The sequence below is a fragment of the Mobula hypostoma genome, chromosome 26 (genome assembly GCF_963921235.1).
Source record: "Mobula hypostoma chromosome 26, sMobHyp1.1, whole genome shotgun sequence".
Taxonomy (NCBI): Eukaryota; Metazoa; Chordata; class Chondrichthyes; order Myliobatiformes; family Myliobatidae; genus Mobula; species Mobula hypostoma.
Genome location: NC_086122.1, coordinates 39,677,851 through 39,692,035, shown reverse-complemented (window position 1 = coordinate 39,692,035; position 14,185 = coordinate 39,677,851). Strand labels below are relative to the sequence as shown.

The 14,185-nt window shown below is 44.0% G+C and overlaps 1 protein-coding gene across 7 annotated transcripts in view; it reads left to right on the top strand.

Moving 5' to 3' along the window:
• The window catches only part of LOC134338232 (transcription factor HIVEP3), a 698,117-nt gene that overhangs the window by 597,997 nt on the left and 85,935 nt on the right, over nt 1-14,185 (top strand). For all 7 annotated transcript variants that reach the window (XM_063033927.1, XM_063033932.1, XM_063033926.1 and 4 more), the window contains one exon: nt 803-850. The gene's annotated coding sequence lies outside the window, so the exon portion shown is untranslated. The remainder of the gene's footprint in view (nt 1-802; nt 851-14,185) is intronic.

Genomic DNA, 14,185 nt, shown 5'->3' with positions numbered 1-14,185 from the left:
TAAAAAAAAAACAAAACAAAGCAACTTGCCTCTGGCATCCACCCCCCCCCCACCCCATTTGTTCCTCCAATGATGTTAAAATTATGCCCCTTCATATGAGCTGTTTCCACCCAGAAAAAAAGGTCTATGGCTGTCCATTCTCTCTCTGGCTGCTCTCATCCTGGGGCAGCATGGTAAGTTAGTAATTAGCATGCCACTATTACAGCTCGGGGCATCGGAGTTCAGAGTTCAATTCCACTGCCATCTGTCCAGAGTTTGTACGTTCTCCCCATGACAGCGTGGGTTTCCTCTGGGTTTTCCGTTTTCCTCCCACGGTCCAAAGACATACCAGTTAGTAGGTTAATTGGACATTGTGATGAGGCAAGGGTTAACTAGGTTGGCTGCTCTAGGGCACTGCTCACTGGGTTGGGAAGGCATGTTCCATGCTGTATCTCTAAATTAATTAATCTTGTATACCTCTATCACGTCACCTCTCATTCTCTTTTGCTCCAAAGAGAAAAGCCCTAAATTGCTCAAACTATCCTCAGAAGATATGAGACTTTGATTTTATTCAGCAATCATTTTGTGGCATGGCAATCTGCTGCATAAAATGGAATGACGTGAACGCGCGTGTCAGGCACTGATGAACGCTCTTGGAGAATGTCCAGCCCGCATTGGAGACACTTCCGCATGGTCTTGGCTCCAAGGGAGAAATATACTAGGATTAGAAAATGCAAATTAATTTCCATGGGAAACTTCACAATGCTCAGGTAATCCAAAAGGCTTTTCTCACTTTAACAGGTTTCTTGTTTGCCTTTTGCAGATACAACAAAGACGACACCTTGTAAAGAACCAAGTTCAGGACCTGCAGGTACAAGAGTTGTTATGGTTTGTTGTGGTATTTGCAAATGCTGAAATATAACATAATCATAATATTGTTTGGTCCTACTCTGGTGTTTAACTGTAAATAAAACCTTCTTGTTCCCTCCCTCTCTTACTAGATGTTCATTTCAAATTGCCCAAACCCTGAAATCTCAACTTTCTCATTCCTTCTGGATACACTAGGAATTATTGGGTGAGGTTTCAAAGTCAAAGTAAAGTAAAATTTATTATCAGAGTACATACATGTCACCACATAAACCCTGAGATTATTTTTCTGTGGAAATACTTAGATAATCTGTAGAACAATAACTGTAAATGAGATCAATGGACACCGAGCTGTGCAAACACAGATATAAATAAATAGCAATAAACAATGAGCATGAACTAACCAGATAAAGAGTGCTTAAATGAGTATAGTTATCCGTTTTTGTTCAAGAGCCTGATGGTTGAGGGGTAGTAACTGTTCTTGAACCTGGTGGCGTGAGTCCAGAGGTACTTGTACCTTCTATCTGATGGCAGCGGTGAGAAAAGGACTGGTTGTTGACGATATTTGATAATAGATGCTGCGTTCCTATGGCAAAATTTCACGTTGGTGTGCTCAGTTCGGTTGGAAGGGTTTTACCCATGGTGTACTTGGCTGAATCTGCTACCTTTTATAGAACCTTCTGCTCAAAGGCATTAGTATTCCCATGATCAGACCATAATGCAGCCAGTCAGGATTTTGATGACGTGTAAAATTTCTGCAGACTCCTTGAGGAAGTAGGGGTGCTGTCATGCTTTCTTTGCAATTTATTTATATGATGCGTCCAGGCCAGGTCTTTGCAGCACACATTTATAGAAGTTTGCCAAGGATTTTGATAACGTGCCAAACCTCCGCAGAGTCCTGAGGAAGTAGAGATGCTGTTGTGCTTTCTTTGTAATAATATTTATGTGATGGGTCCATGATCAGTCCTCTGAGATGGTGACATCCCAGGAATTAAAAGTTACTGACCCCCACCACCTCTGGTCCTCTGATGTTTACTCCCTGTTCTGAAGTCTACAATCAGTTCCTTGGTCTCATTGACATTGAGTACTTGGCTGAGTGGGGTAAAACTTTGAACTTCCAACTTCCCAGCTCTTTACTTCACCCCTCACCCCTCACCCCTCCTAGTTTCACCTATCACCTAGTGTTTCTTCCTCCCCTCCCTTCTAAATATGACTCCTCGTCTTCTTTTCGCCAGTCCTGCTGAAGGGTCTCAGCCCAAAACATCGACTGTACTCTTTCCCATAAATGCTGCCTGGCCTGCTGAGTTGCTCCAGCATTTTGTGTGTGTTGCTAAGTTATTTGAAGATGTACAGGGCAAGTTTCTTCTCCAGAAAGAGTGGTTGACACTTGGAATGAGCTGCCTGGGCTGGTAGTGGAGTCAGAATTGATAGAGGTAGTCGAGAGGAAATAGAAGGTTTTGCACATAGTATGGGCAGAAAGGATTAGTTCAGTTGGGCATTTGATTACTGAGTTAATTAGTTCAGTGTAGCATTATGGGCTGAAGGGCCTAATCTTGTGCTATACTGTTCTAATTTCTATGTTCACTGAGGACTGAGGCTCTACATTATTGTCTTCCATTCGATCATTTGCATTTCCTAGAGTGACGACCTTCTGTCTGGGTTGCGTTCAATGATCCAAGTCCCAGGGAGCCACTGTGCTTGGGCAGCAGCCTCGAGAGCCTGCCTGCATTTGCTTTTCACTGTTGGTAAAGTCTCTTTCATCTGTTTGGCAGGACAGTGATAATGAAACGAATAAATTTCACAGATTTGATTCAATGGGGGGGAGGAGATGCTCTTGCAAATGACCCGAGAATGATTCGTTTGGGCAGCATTCTCAGTGTAAGAGATTTTACGAGGGCATTTGAAATTGGAGTGCAGTGCGGTGCATCTGTCCATCGTTGTCCCCAACGCAGGTGCGAGGATTAGACACTTGTAATCCAGAAGTCAGGGTTTCTCATCAGAAATAAAAACCTGCGTTGAAATCAGAGCAGGCACAAGGCTCACAACTTGACTGGGCAGGTTGGCCCAGTGGCCTCGTGAGGAGAGCATTGGTGAACCTGACTCATTGGTAGCAGGTATGACAGCAACATCCCAAAGGGCTCTCGAGGATTCTTGGACTACGGCAATAGGGGACGGCAGACGGTGGATTTAAATCTTTGGCTCCAGTGGCTCCTTGAAGAATCTCTAGATGGTGAGAGGGCCTGATCCCAACACACATTGTGGAGACTGTGGCAATCCCTGTGCCATGCTGGCCAGTGGGTTCAACATGGGTGTTCAGCAATATTGTCAGTTTCAATTACATGTCCTGTTGCCTATAAAATCCCAACCCAAACCATGCTGAACTCTGTAATGACTCCTCCAATTTGTATGCAATACTACAATCCGCCTGTCACATGGAATTAACAAATTGTGCAAGAATTTGTTCAATTCTGCTTGGTTTCAGTGAAATATGGAGTAAAATATCCAGTGTAGAATATTGTAGTTCAGTCTGTAAGAGGTGTGCTGCAAAAAAAAAAACGAGGATATTGCTGATCATGCAAGCTGGTAGTGAGTTAGCAATTAATCATAAACACGAGATTCTGCAGATGCCGGAAATCCAGAAGAATCCATCAGATCAGGCAGCATCTATGGAGAGCAATGAACAGTTGACATTCCAGGCCAAGTTCCTTCATCAGGACTAGAAGGGAAGAGGAAAGAAGCTAGAATAAGAAAGTAGGGTGGAGGGAGAGGGGGAGGGGGGAAGGAGTACAATCTGGCAGGTGATGGGTGATACCAGGCTTATAATAAAAGGCCTTGCATTAAAATATCAGTTGCCAGCACAGTGATTGCTTTGCTACCTGTCAAATCAGTCCTGAAGAAGGTTCGCTGCCTGAAATGTCAACTATTTAACCTCTCCAGATATGCTGTCTGAACTGCCGTGTTCCTCCAGCATTTTGAGTGTGTTGTCCTTCAAATAACTTGCTTTCTTTGGAGAAGGGATATCCAAACAGTTTGGATGAAGTTTGACTGAAATTGTCAAAATCAAGCAAAGGAACTCAAAAGGCAAAAGGTTGAAATAAAACCAAAGAATATGATTTAAAGATTGGAAAGCTGAGGGGGAAAGTCAGTCAAGTTTATTGTCATAGACGGGTACAATGAAAAACTTAATTACAGCAGCATAGCACCAGATAAGCAGCGCTCACAAGAAAAACATGACACAAATTATATTATTCTCCGTAACTTCCGCCACCTCCAACGGGATCCCACCACTAAGCATATCTTTCCCTCCCCCCCTCTCTCTGCATTCCGCAGGGATCGCTCCCTACACAACTCCCTTGTCCATTCGTCCCCCCCATCCCTCCCCACTGATCTCCCTCCTGGCACTTATCCATGTAAGCGGAACAAGTGCTACACATGCCCTTACACTTCCTCCCTTACCACCATTCAGGGCCCCAAACAGTCCTTCCAGGTGAGGCATCACTTCACCTGTGAGTCGACTGGGGTGATATACTGCGTCCGGTGCTCCCGATGTGGCCTTTTATATATTGGTGAGACCCGACGCAGACTGGGAGACCGCTTTGCTGAACATCTACGCTCTGTCCGCCAGAGAAAGCAGGATCTCCCAGTGGCCACACATTTTAATTCCACATCCCATTCCCATTCTGACATGTCTATCCACGGCCTCCTCTACTGTAAAGATGAAGCCACACTCAGGTTGGAGGAACAATACCTTATATTCCGTATGGGTAGCCTCCAACCTGATGGCATGAACATTGACTTCTCTAACTTCCGCTAGGCCCCACCTCCCCCTCGTACCCCATCTGTTACTCTTTTTTATGCACACATTCTTTCTCTCACTCTCCTTTTTCTCCCTCTGTCCCTCTGAATATACCTCTTGCCCATCCTCTGGGTCACCCCCCGCCCGTCTTTCTTCCCGGAGCTCCTGTCCCATGATCCTCTCGTATCCCCTTCTGCCTATCACCTGCCCAGCTCTTGGCTCCATCCCTCCCCCTCCTGTCTTCTCCTATCATTTTGCATCTCCCCCTCCCCCTCCAGCTTTCAAATCCCTTACTCACTCTTCCTTCAGTTAGTCCTGACGAAGGGTCTCGGCCTGAAACGTCGACTGTGCCTCTTCCTAGAGATGCTGCCTGGCCTGCTGCGTTCACCAGCAACTTTGATGTGTGTTGGTTGACACAAATTATACAATTTTTACAAAAAAAAAACATGATTAGAACAAAAGACAAGGTCCATTTTAATTTAAAGTGATCGGATTAGTCACAGAGATTAGAGTTTTTCTGGTGACTTTTCCTCATTCACTAGAAGAGTTTTAGCTTCCCACTTAACTGCAGCTGATCATATGTAACAAACTAAAGCTAAGCAAATGACTTTGGGCACGTCGGTAATGGAATGAATCTAATCTTTTCCTACAGTGTGGCAAGCCCAAACCTTTAGTGAATTGTGTACCAGGATCTCTCTGCATCTCTGCTCTGCCACTATTAATATAATTTGGCCTTAATTGCTTTTTTATTATTTTCTTGCCAAAAGGGGCAATTTCGCAATTTTATCCATTATATTCCTGTCTGTATCCCTGTTGTAATGTATCGTACCTTTGTACACTACCTTTGTGTCGTCAGAAAATTTATCAGCCATGCCTTCAGTGGCTTCATCCAAGTCATTTATATAAAATTTATAAGACATTGAGGTCCCAACACTGATCTGTACCACACAACTCATTCTATCATACCAACCAAACAAGAGCAATATGTGCCGAAAATTAATTTCCTAAACACAAAATAATCCGCAGATGCTGTGATCAAAGCAACACTTTCGGTACGCTGGATGAACTCAGCAGGTTCGGCAGCATCAGTTAGAAACGATGAGTCGACGTCTCGGGCCAGAACCCTTCGTCAGGACTGAAGAATGAAATGAAATGAAAAAAAAAATCCTTCCCCATCTTTCATTCTTCAGTCCTGACAAAGGGTTCCGGCCCGAAACATCGACTCATGGTTTCTAACTGATGCTGCCCGACCTGCTGAGTTCATCCAGCATACCGAAATAATTTCCTAAAGCCTGAGCTCTTTCTACATGAACACTTTAGCAAATGCCTTCCAGAAATCCAAGCATAATGCATCTGATGGTTCTCTCCACAGTAAATTTTAACTATGTTAATGTGGCTTAAGATATTTACTCACTTATTTGTCAGTAAAGGCTTCAGTATCTCATTGCAATTAACATTCATAGTGCCAGAGACTTAAAGAGTCAATGGGTGCAGAACTGTCTGGTGGACCAGATGTTGCCTGTATTTTTTTTGATGGATTTAAAACCACCTACACTATTTTGAAGAGAAAAGGATTTATTCCTTATGTAACATACGTCAAAGTTGCTGGTGAACGCAGCAGGCCAAGCAGCATCTATAGGAAGAGGCGCAGTCGACGTTTCAGGCCAAGACCCTTCGTCAGGACTAACTGAAGGAAGAGTGAGTAAGGGATTTGAAAGCTGGAGGAGGAGGGGGAGATGCAAAATGATAGGAGAAGACAGGAGGGGGAGGGATAGAGCCGAGAGCTGGACAGGTGATAGGCAAAAGGGGATACGAGAGGATCATGGGTTAGGAGGTCCGGGAAGAAAGACAAGGGGGGGGGTGACCCAGAGGATGGGCAAGAGGTATATTCAGAGGGACAGAGGGAGAAAAAGGAGAGTGAGAGAAAGAATGTGTGCATAAAAATGAGTAACAGATGGGGTACGAGGGGGAGGTGGGGCCTTAGCGGAAGTTAGAGAAGTCGATGTTCATGCCATCAGGTTGGAGGCTACCCAGACGGAATATAAGGTGTTGTTCCTCCAACCTGAGTGTGGCTTCATCTTTACAGTAGAGGAGGCCATGGATAGACATGTCAGAATGGGAATGGGATGTGGAATTAAAATGTATGGCCACTGGGAGATCCTGCTTTCTCTGGCGGACAGAGCGCAGATGTTCAGCAAAGTGGTCTCCCAGTCTGCGTCGGGTCTCACCAATATATAAAAGGCCACATCGGGAGCACCGGACGCAGTATATCACCCCAGTCGACTCACAGGTGAAGTGATGCCTCACCTGGAAGGACTGTTTGGGGCCCTGAATGGTGGTAAGGGAGGAAGTGTAAGGGCATGTGTAGCACTTGTTCCGCTTACATGGTTAAGTGCCAGGAGGAGATCAGTGGGGAGGGATGGGGGGGGACGAATGGACAAGGGAGTTGTGTAGGGAGCGATCCCTGCGGAATGCAGAGAGAGGGGGGGAGGAAAAGATGTGCTTAGTGGTGGGATCCCGTTGGAGGTGGCGGAAGTTACGGAGAATAATATGTTGGACCCAGAGGCTGGTGGGGTGGTAGGTGAGGACCAGGGGAACCCTATTCCAAGTGGGGTGGTGGGAGGATGGAGTGAGAGCAGATGTACGTGAAATGGGGGAGATGCGTTTAAGAGCAGAGTTGATGGTGGAGGAAGGGAAGCCCCTTCCTTTAAAAAATGAAGACATCTCCCTCGTCCTAGAATGAAAAGCCTCATCCTGAGAGCAGATGCGGCGGAGACGGAGGAATTGCGAGAAGGGGATGGTGTTTTTGCAAGAGACAGGGTGAGAAGAGGAATAGTCCAGATAGCTGTGAGAGTCAGTAGACTTATAGTAGACATCAGTGGATAAGCTGTCTCCAGAGACAGAGACAGAAAGATCTAGAAAGGGGAGGGAGGTGTCGGAAATGGACCAGGTAAACTTGAGGGCAGGGTGAAAGTTGGAGGCAAAGTTAATAAAGTCAACGAGTTCTGCATGCGTGCAGGAAGCAGCGCCAATGCAGTCGTCGATGTAGCGAAGGGAAAGTGGGGGACAGATACCAGAATAGGTATGGAACATAGATTGTTCCACATCCCTCCATTCTCAGTGTAATCCTGTGTCTCTCTGGTTCATACTGTTCCATTCTCAGTATAATTATATGCCTCTCGGTCCATATCCCTCCATTCTCAGTATAATCATATGTCTCTCTGGTCCATATCCCTCCATTCTCAGTATAATCATATGTCTCTCTGAGCCTCTTAAATGCCCAATGTATTTGCCTCAACTACCACTCCTGGCAGTTCATTCCAGGCACCCATCGTGTGTGTGTGTGTTTTTGTGTGTTTTTTTAAAAAAGACCCACCTTGCATGGCTCGTTCACTGAATTTCCCAAGAGGGTTTCGTTCTGAGCACAGTGCTGAATTGCTGATGATAACTTGTGGTTTAGAAACACTTGCAGGTGTGGAAATGGAGAAGTAGTTTCTGGTTATATGACCTAACGTCAGCTGATTAAGTGCGAGGATAGCACCTTGAAATGGCTTCCTTCCTGTGGGGGGATAAAAAAAAATGTGATATGAAAGCAAGATTGTAAATGGACAGAATCCTCCTCCTCCATGTGTCCTTCCACCATGTACTATGTTGCCAGACCTAAGTTGGGTGCAATGGCATCTGTGTGCATCAATGGGAAAGTCGCACAGAGATCAGTATTGCCATCATCTGAGCATCTTCTCCAGCCCGTTGCATTCAGATGTACTTTCAGAGTCTCACAGACGTGCTTAGAGTCCTTAGAGGTCAACGTCATGGGCTTTTGACTGCACTCAACCGTAGGATAAAACACCTTGTCACTGCTGAAGCTGAATGAGGGAAGTGGGAGGAGGCTTGTGTTGAATATAAGGAACATAAGCGAAAGAACCAATTTACGCGCATTGGACTGATTTGGTGAGACGTTATTGTGCGCCATGAAGAGCATTCTAACTGGTTACATCACCATCCGGACGGGCCACTGCACAGAATCAGAAAACACTGCACAAAGTTGTAAATTTAGGCAGCTCCATTGTGGGCACCAGCCTCCCCAGCATCACCGTTTGGAAGTGTCCTGGATGCCTCAAAGTTGACATCTGTCATTAAGGACCTCCAGCTCCCAGGATGAGTCCTCTCTCAGAACTAGTATCTGAAAGGAGGTACAGAAGACCAAAGACACGCATACAATGTTTTTGGAATAGCTTTTTCCCCTCCGCCATCAGATGATGAACCCATGAACACCAATTCACTATTTTTACTCTCTTTTTGCACTACTTTTTTTAATTATTGCAATTTATAGTATATTTTATGCATTGTACTGCACTTATGACACATGTTAGTGCTTATAAACCTGATTTTGCCTATTAGGCTCAGTCATTGTGCAGTGCGTCAGTGTGGATACTGTTCCCTTATCATATGTTTATCAATAGGTTGGGAGAGAAAGCTGCATTTAGTCTAAGGGTTTTCTGTAGATAAGATGTTCATTATTCTGTGGGAAATAGGTGTAATTTGTACAGCAGGAAAGAAGAATAAATATGCACCCATCAGTCGTGAAGACCTTGGGGATAAAACATCAATTTTACTTCCTGAGCTCTTACTCCAGAGGAGAGCCTGTTTCTCTGGAATTGTTGATGACGTCCATTCTTTCTATGGGGTGGGGGGGCAGGAAAAGTGTCTGATGGATATCTTCATGACAAATGCCAATATCCATCAGCAGTGATGCCAATGTGATGGAGGCCATCATCCCAGATTGCACTGGAATGCCCGTCGCGACAATCTTAGCACTTCAAAACATGCTGATGGGAGGGGGTTAGGGTTTGGTATTTTTTTTGTGTGAGGAATGCAGTTGGGTGTTTGATGTCACTTTTTTTGCAAGGGGGGTTGGGGGTTTGGGGTTTGTGAGTTTTGTTTCTTTTTCCTTTTGTGTGGGGAGGGGGGTTTGATGTCTTTTCTCTTCTAAATTTCATGGCCATCTGAAGAAGACATATCACAGTTGTATTGTACATGCATACTTTGACAATGAAATGAACCTTTAGTATGTCCATAAAGTGATGCTCGGCTATACAGAAGGTAACTGACGGGAAATGATAAAGTAGTGGTGGAGTTAGTGGGTGAACACTGAAGAGATGGAACTTTCAAAGTCTTAACTTTATGAATTTTAGAGAACACAAAATGAGCAGGTACAAGTTTTAGGGATGATGTTGGTGATTAGAGAGGGAGTGAGGAAGGAGATGGTTTTAGGGATGGAGTTGATGATTAGAGGGGGATGTGAGGAAGGAGGTGGTTTTAGGGATTGAGTTAATGGTTAGAGGAAGTGTGAGGAAGGAGATGGTTTTAGGGATGGAGTTGGTGATTAGAGAGGTTGTGAGGAAGGAGATGGTTTTAGGGATGGAGTTGATTAGAGAGGGATGTGAGGAAGGAGATGGTTTTAGGGGTGGAGTTGATGATTAGAGGGGGATGTGAGGAAGGAGGTGGTTTTAGGGATTGAGTTAATGGTTAGAGGAAGTATGAGGAAGGAGATGGTTTTAGGGATGGAGTTGGTGATTAGAGAGGGTGTGAGGAAGGAGGTGGTTTTAGGGATGGAGTTAATGGTTAGAGGAAGTGTGAGGAAGGAGATGGTTTTAGGGATGGAGCTGGTGATTAGAGAGGGAGTGAGGAAGGAGATGGTTTTAGGGATGGAGTTGATGATTAGAGGGGGATGTGAGGAAGGAGGTGGTTGGAATCTGGAACATGCTGTTCGACGGCATAGTGGAGGTGAAGCCTCTGTGCTGGAAATCTGAAGGAAAAACAGAACATTCTGGGAAAAGATAATGAGTGTCTAGACGAGTACTTGAATTACCAAGGCAAAGAAGGCTCAGGGACAGGTGCTGATAAATGAGATTAGTATGGATAGATATTTATAGTCACCATGAACCGAAGGTCTGTCTTTACCGTATCACTCTAAATAACCAAATTATTAGTTTATTAATTGAAAGTCTAAAATTTGGTGTACTTAAGGAGGAGGCTGATGGGTCATTGATTAGTAAGGGAGAGGTTAAAGGTTATGGGGAGAAGGCAGGAGAAAGGAAAAATAAATCAGCCATGATGGAATGACAGAAAAGATTCAATGGGCCAAATGGCCTAATTCTGCTCCCGTGTCTTGTATGGTCTTATGCAGTGCTGGAAATCTGAAGAAAAAACAGAAAATTCTGGAAAAAATAAGTTGATTATTCAGCACAAATTAAAAGGGAAATAGAGTGGGATGTTTTGTGTCAAAGGCCCTTTATTGAAATATTTATCAACCCAATATTCTTCCTTGTGAATCAGTACACATGGAGAAAGCAGGAACTGTGGTGAGATCCAGGCAGAGAAATGGAGTATTCAGTGGCTCATTTGGTAATGTTCTCACCTCTGGGAGAGAAGAATTCATTTCAGATGTGTAGATTACAAAGTTCTGCCTTCCTCTAGTGCCTTCTCCATCTCTGAATGTAATGGCGTACTCTGCAACTAGCAAATACTTTGAGAATAGCAGCTTAAGAAACACAGCAAGCATCCTTAAGCAGTAAAGTGATAGTGACTAGATGCACTCTTCTCGCTGATGCCATCAGGAAGAAGGTACAAGTCTTCCTGATGTCTCACACCACCAGGTTCAGAAACAGTTACTACTCCTCAATCAACAGGCTCTCGAACCAAAAGGGATAACTTCACTCAACTTCCCACAACCTATGAACTCACTTTCAAGAACTCTTTATCTTATGTTCTTGATATTTATGGTTTGTTTATTATGATGATTTTGTGTTTTTCTTACTTTGAATTGACACAGTTTGTTGTCTTTTGCACTCTGCTTGTTTGCTCAACCTGTTGGGTGTGTTCTTTCATTGATTATTGTGTTTCTTGTATTTACTATGAATACCTGCAAAAAAGGGTTGTATATGGTGACTAGATGTACTTTAACAATAAATTTACTTTGAACTTTGACCTTCCCTATGCACCTGGCTTCACCTATCACCTTTCTAGCTATCCTCCTTCCACACCTTCACCTTTTTATTCTGGCGTCTCCCCCCTTCCTTTCCTGTCCTGAAGAAGGGCCTGAAACATTGACTAATTATTCATTTCCATAGAGGCTGCCTGACCTGCTGAGTTCCTCCAGCATTTTGTGTGTTACTTTGAACTTTATTTCCTACAACAACACAAGTCTTTAGCAATTAGACCATTCAAAAAATTGTCATCTAAAATGCTTTCACATAGACCCAAAGAATTCCTACTGCATGGAGTGAAACTATTGAGTGTCCCATTGAGCTCTCTATTGTCATTGGTAAAAATAATTCAGGTAACCCGTCTCCATTTCTTCCCCTGTGGTTCTGCTTTAGGTACAGAAAGTACCCACTTTTTTCTTTGAAAATTGCAGTTGAATCTGCTTCCACTGCTCTTTCAAGTGGTACAATATAAATTAAAATTTTACTAACTGTGAATATTGGTTAGTGGCAGTGTTGCTAATTATACTATAGCCATGATAAACGTTTCAACTCAGCAAGAAGTGATCTGGAATATTGAGGGCACAGTGACCATCAGTTGACTTTCGTGTGACGCAATGTGCTAAACATCACCATTCACCAATGTCTGTGTAAGGTTCAATGCCATCTGCAACTTCTATCAACTGCATCAAAAACATACTTCCTGGCAACAAACATTGACTAGCTCATTATTGTAAAATAATCCAGTCTTCTGTGACCTCTTACAAAGTGTACATGATAGTTTCCAAGGTAGCATTTTGACACTTAATCCTTCAGTTAGCCTGCCGCTCACAGAGCCATCTTTCTGTTAGCTTATTCTGTGATCACTTTGAGGCACATCTCTGCTCAGTTTGTGACAATGATGCCATTCTAAAACATTATCCATTTTTGTTGTCAATCACCATTCCAACAATTGAATTGACTTTATTTCTTGCATCCTTCACGGACATCAGGAGTAAGAATCTTTACATCACGTTTCCATCTGTATGTGCAAATTATAGTAATTTGTAATAAATGTGAAGAAACAGCACCTCAACTTTCAACAACGCACTTTATAGCCTTCCATACTTGAAGATGGTAGAATAAATGAAATCATTCCCAATCTTCCGCCAGCAGTTTTGATGAAGGGTCTTTGACCTCTTCACAGATGCTGCCTGATCTGCTGACTACTTCCAATTTCTGAAGGCAGACAGTAGTGTAGTTAGTAGAGCTGCTGCCTCATTATCTCCACCAACCCAGGTTCAGTCCTGACCTCGTGCTGCCTTTGTGGAGTTTGCACACTCTCCCCGTGGGTGTGTGGTTTTCTTTGGGTGCTTTAGTTTCCTCCCACAAATATTAATGACCACAAAACTGTCCGTGTAGATGAGTGATAGAGACTAAATTTAATGTGGGAAGAATGAAGTGGATATGGAATGCATTGAAATTAAAATAGGCGATTGCTCTTTGACATGGGTTCAGTGGGCTGGACTCAGCCAACTTTGCTGCTGCATCTCTCTCTCTGAATTCTAGCATCTGCGTTGATTTGATTTCCAAATCAACAGGGACACTGTGTTTCAGTTATAGAAGTTAATATAGGGACCTTAGTATCAATGGTTTACACAGAAATTTAAGATTTTGAAAGCAACACACTCAAATTGCGGGAGGAACTCAGTAAGCCAGGCAGCATCCATGGAAGTGAATAAATAGTTGATGTTTCAGGCTGAGACACTTCTTCAGGACTGAAAAGGAAGGGGGAAGATGCCAGAATAAAAAAGTAGAGGGAGGGGAAGGAGGATAATAGCTGGTAAGATGATAGGTGAAACTTGGTGGGTGGGAAAGGTTGAGGACTGGAGTAGAAGGAGTCTGATGGAGAGGAGAATGAACCATAGGAGAAAGGGAAGAAGGAAGGGACCCAGGAGGAGGGGAGGGTTGAGAAGTAGATGAGAAGAGGTAAGACGCCAGACTGGGGAATAGAAGAAGTGGGGAGAGGGAGGGAAATTTTTTTTACTGGAAGGAGAAATTGATATTGATGCAATCAGGTTGGAGACTACCCAGATGGAATATAAGGTTTTACTCCTCCACCCTGAGGGGGGCTTCATTATGGCACAAGAAAAGACTCTGGACCAACGCGTTGGAATGAGAATCAGAATTAGAATGTTTGGCCTCCAGGGAGTTCTGCTTTCAGTGGGTGGAGCTGAGGTGCTCAATGAACTGGTCCCTTAATTTGCTGCAGGTCTCACCAATGTGGCAAAGGCAACATTGGGAGCACCAGACACAATAGATGACCTCAGCAGATTCGCAGGTGAAGTGTTGCCCCACCTGGAAGGACTGTTTGGGGTCCTGAATGGAGTTGAGGATGGAGGTGAAGGGGTAAGTGTAGCACTTAGGCTCCTTGCAGGAATAAGTGCCCAAAGGATGATTAGTGGGGAGGGACGAATAGACAAGGGAATCATGTAGGGAGTGCTCCCTGTGGAAAGCAGAGTGAAGGGGGAAGGTAAAGATAGGTATAATGGTAGCAGGGGTTCCCAGCTTTTTTTTT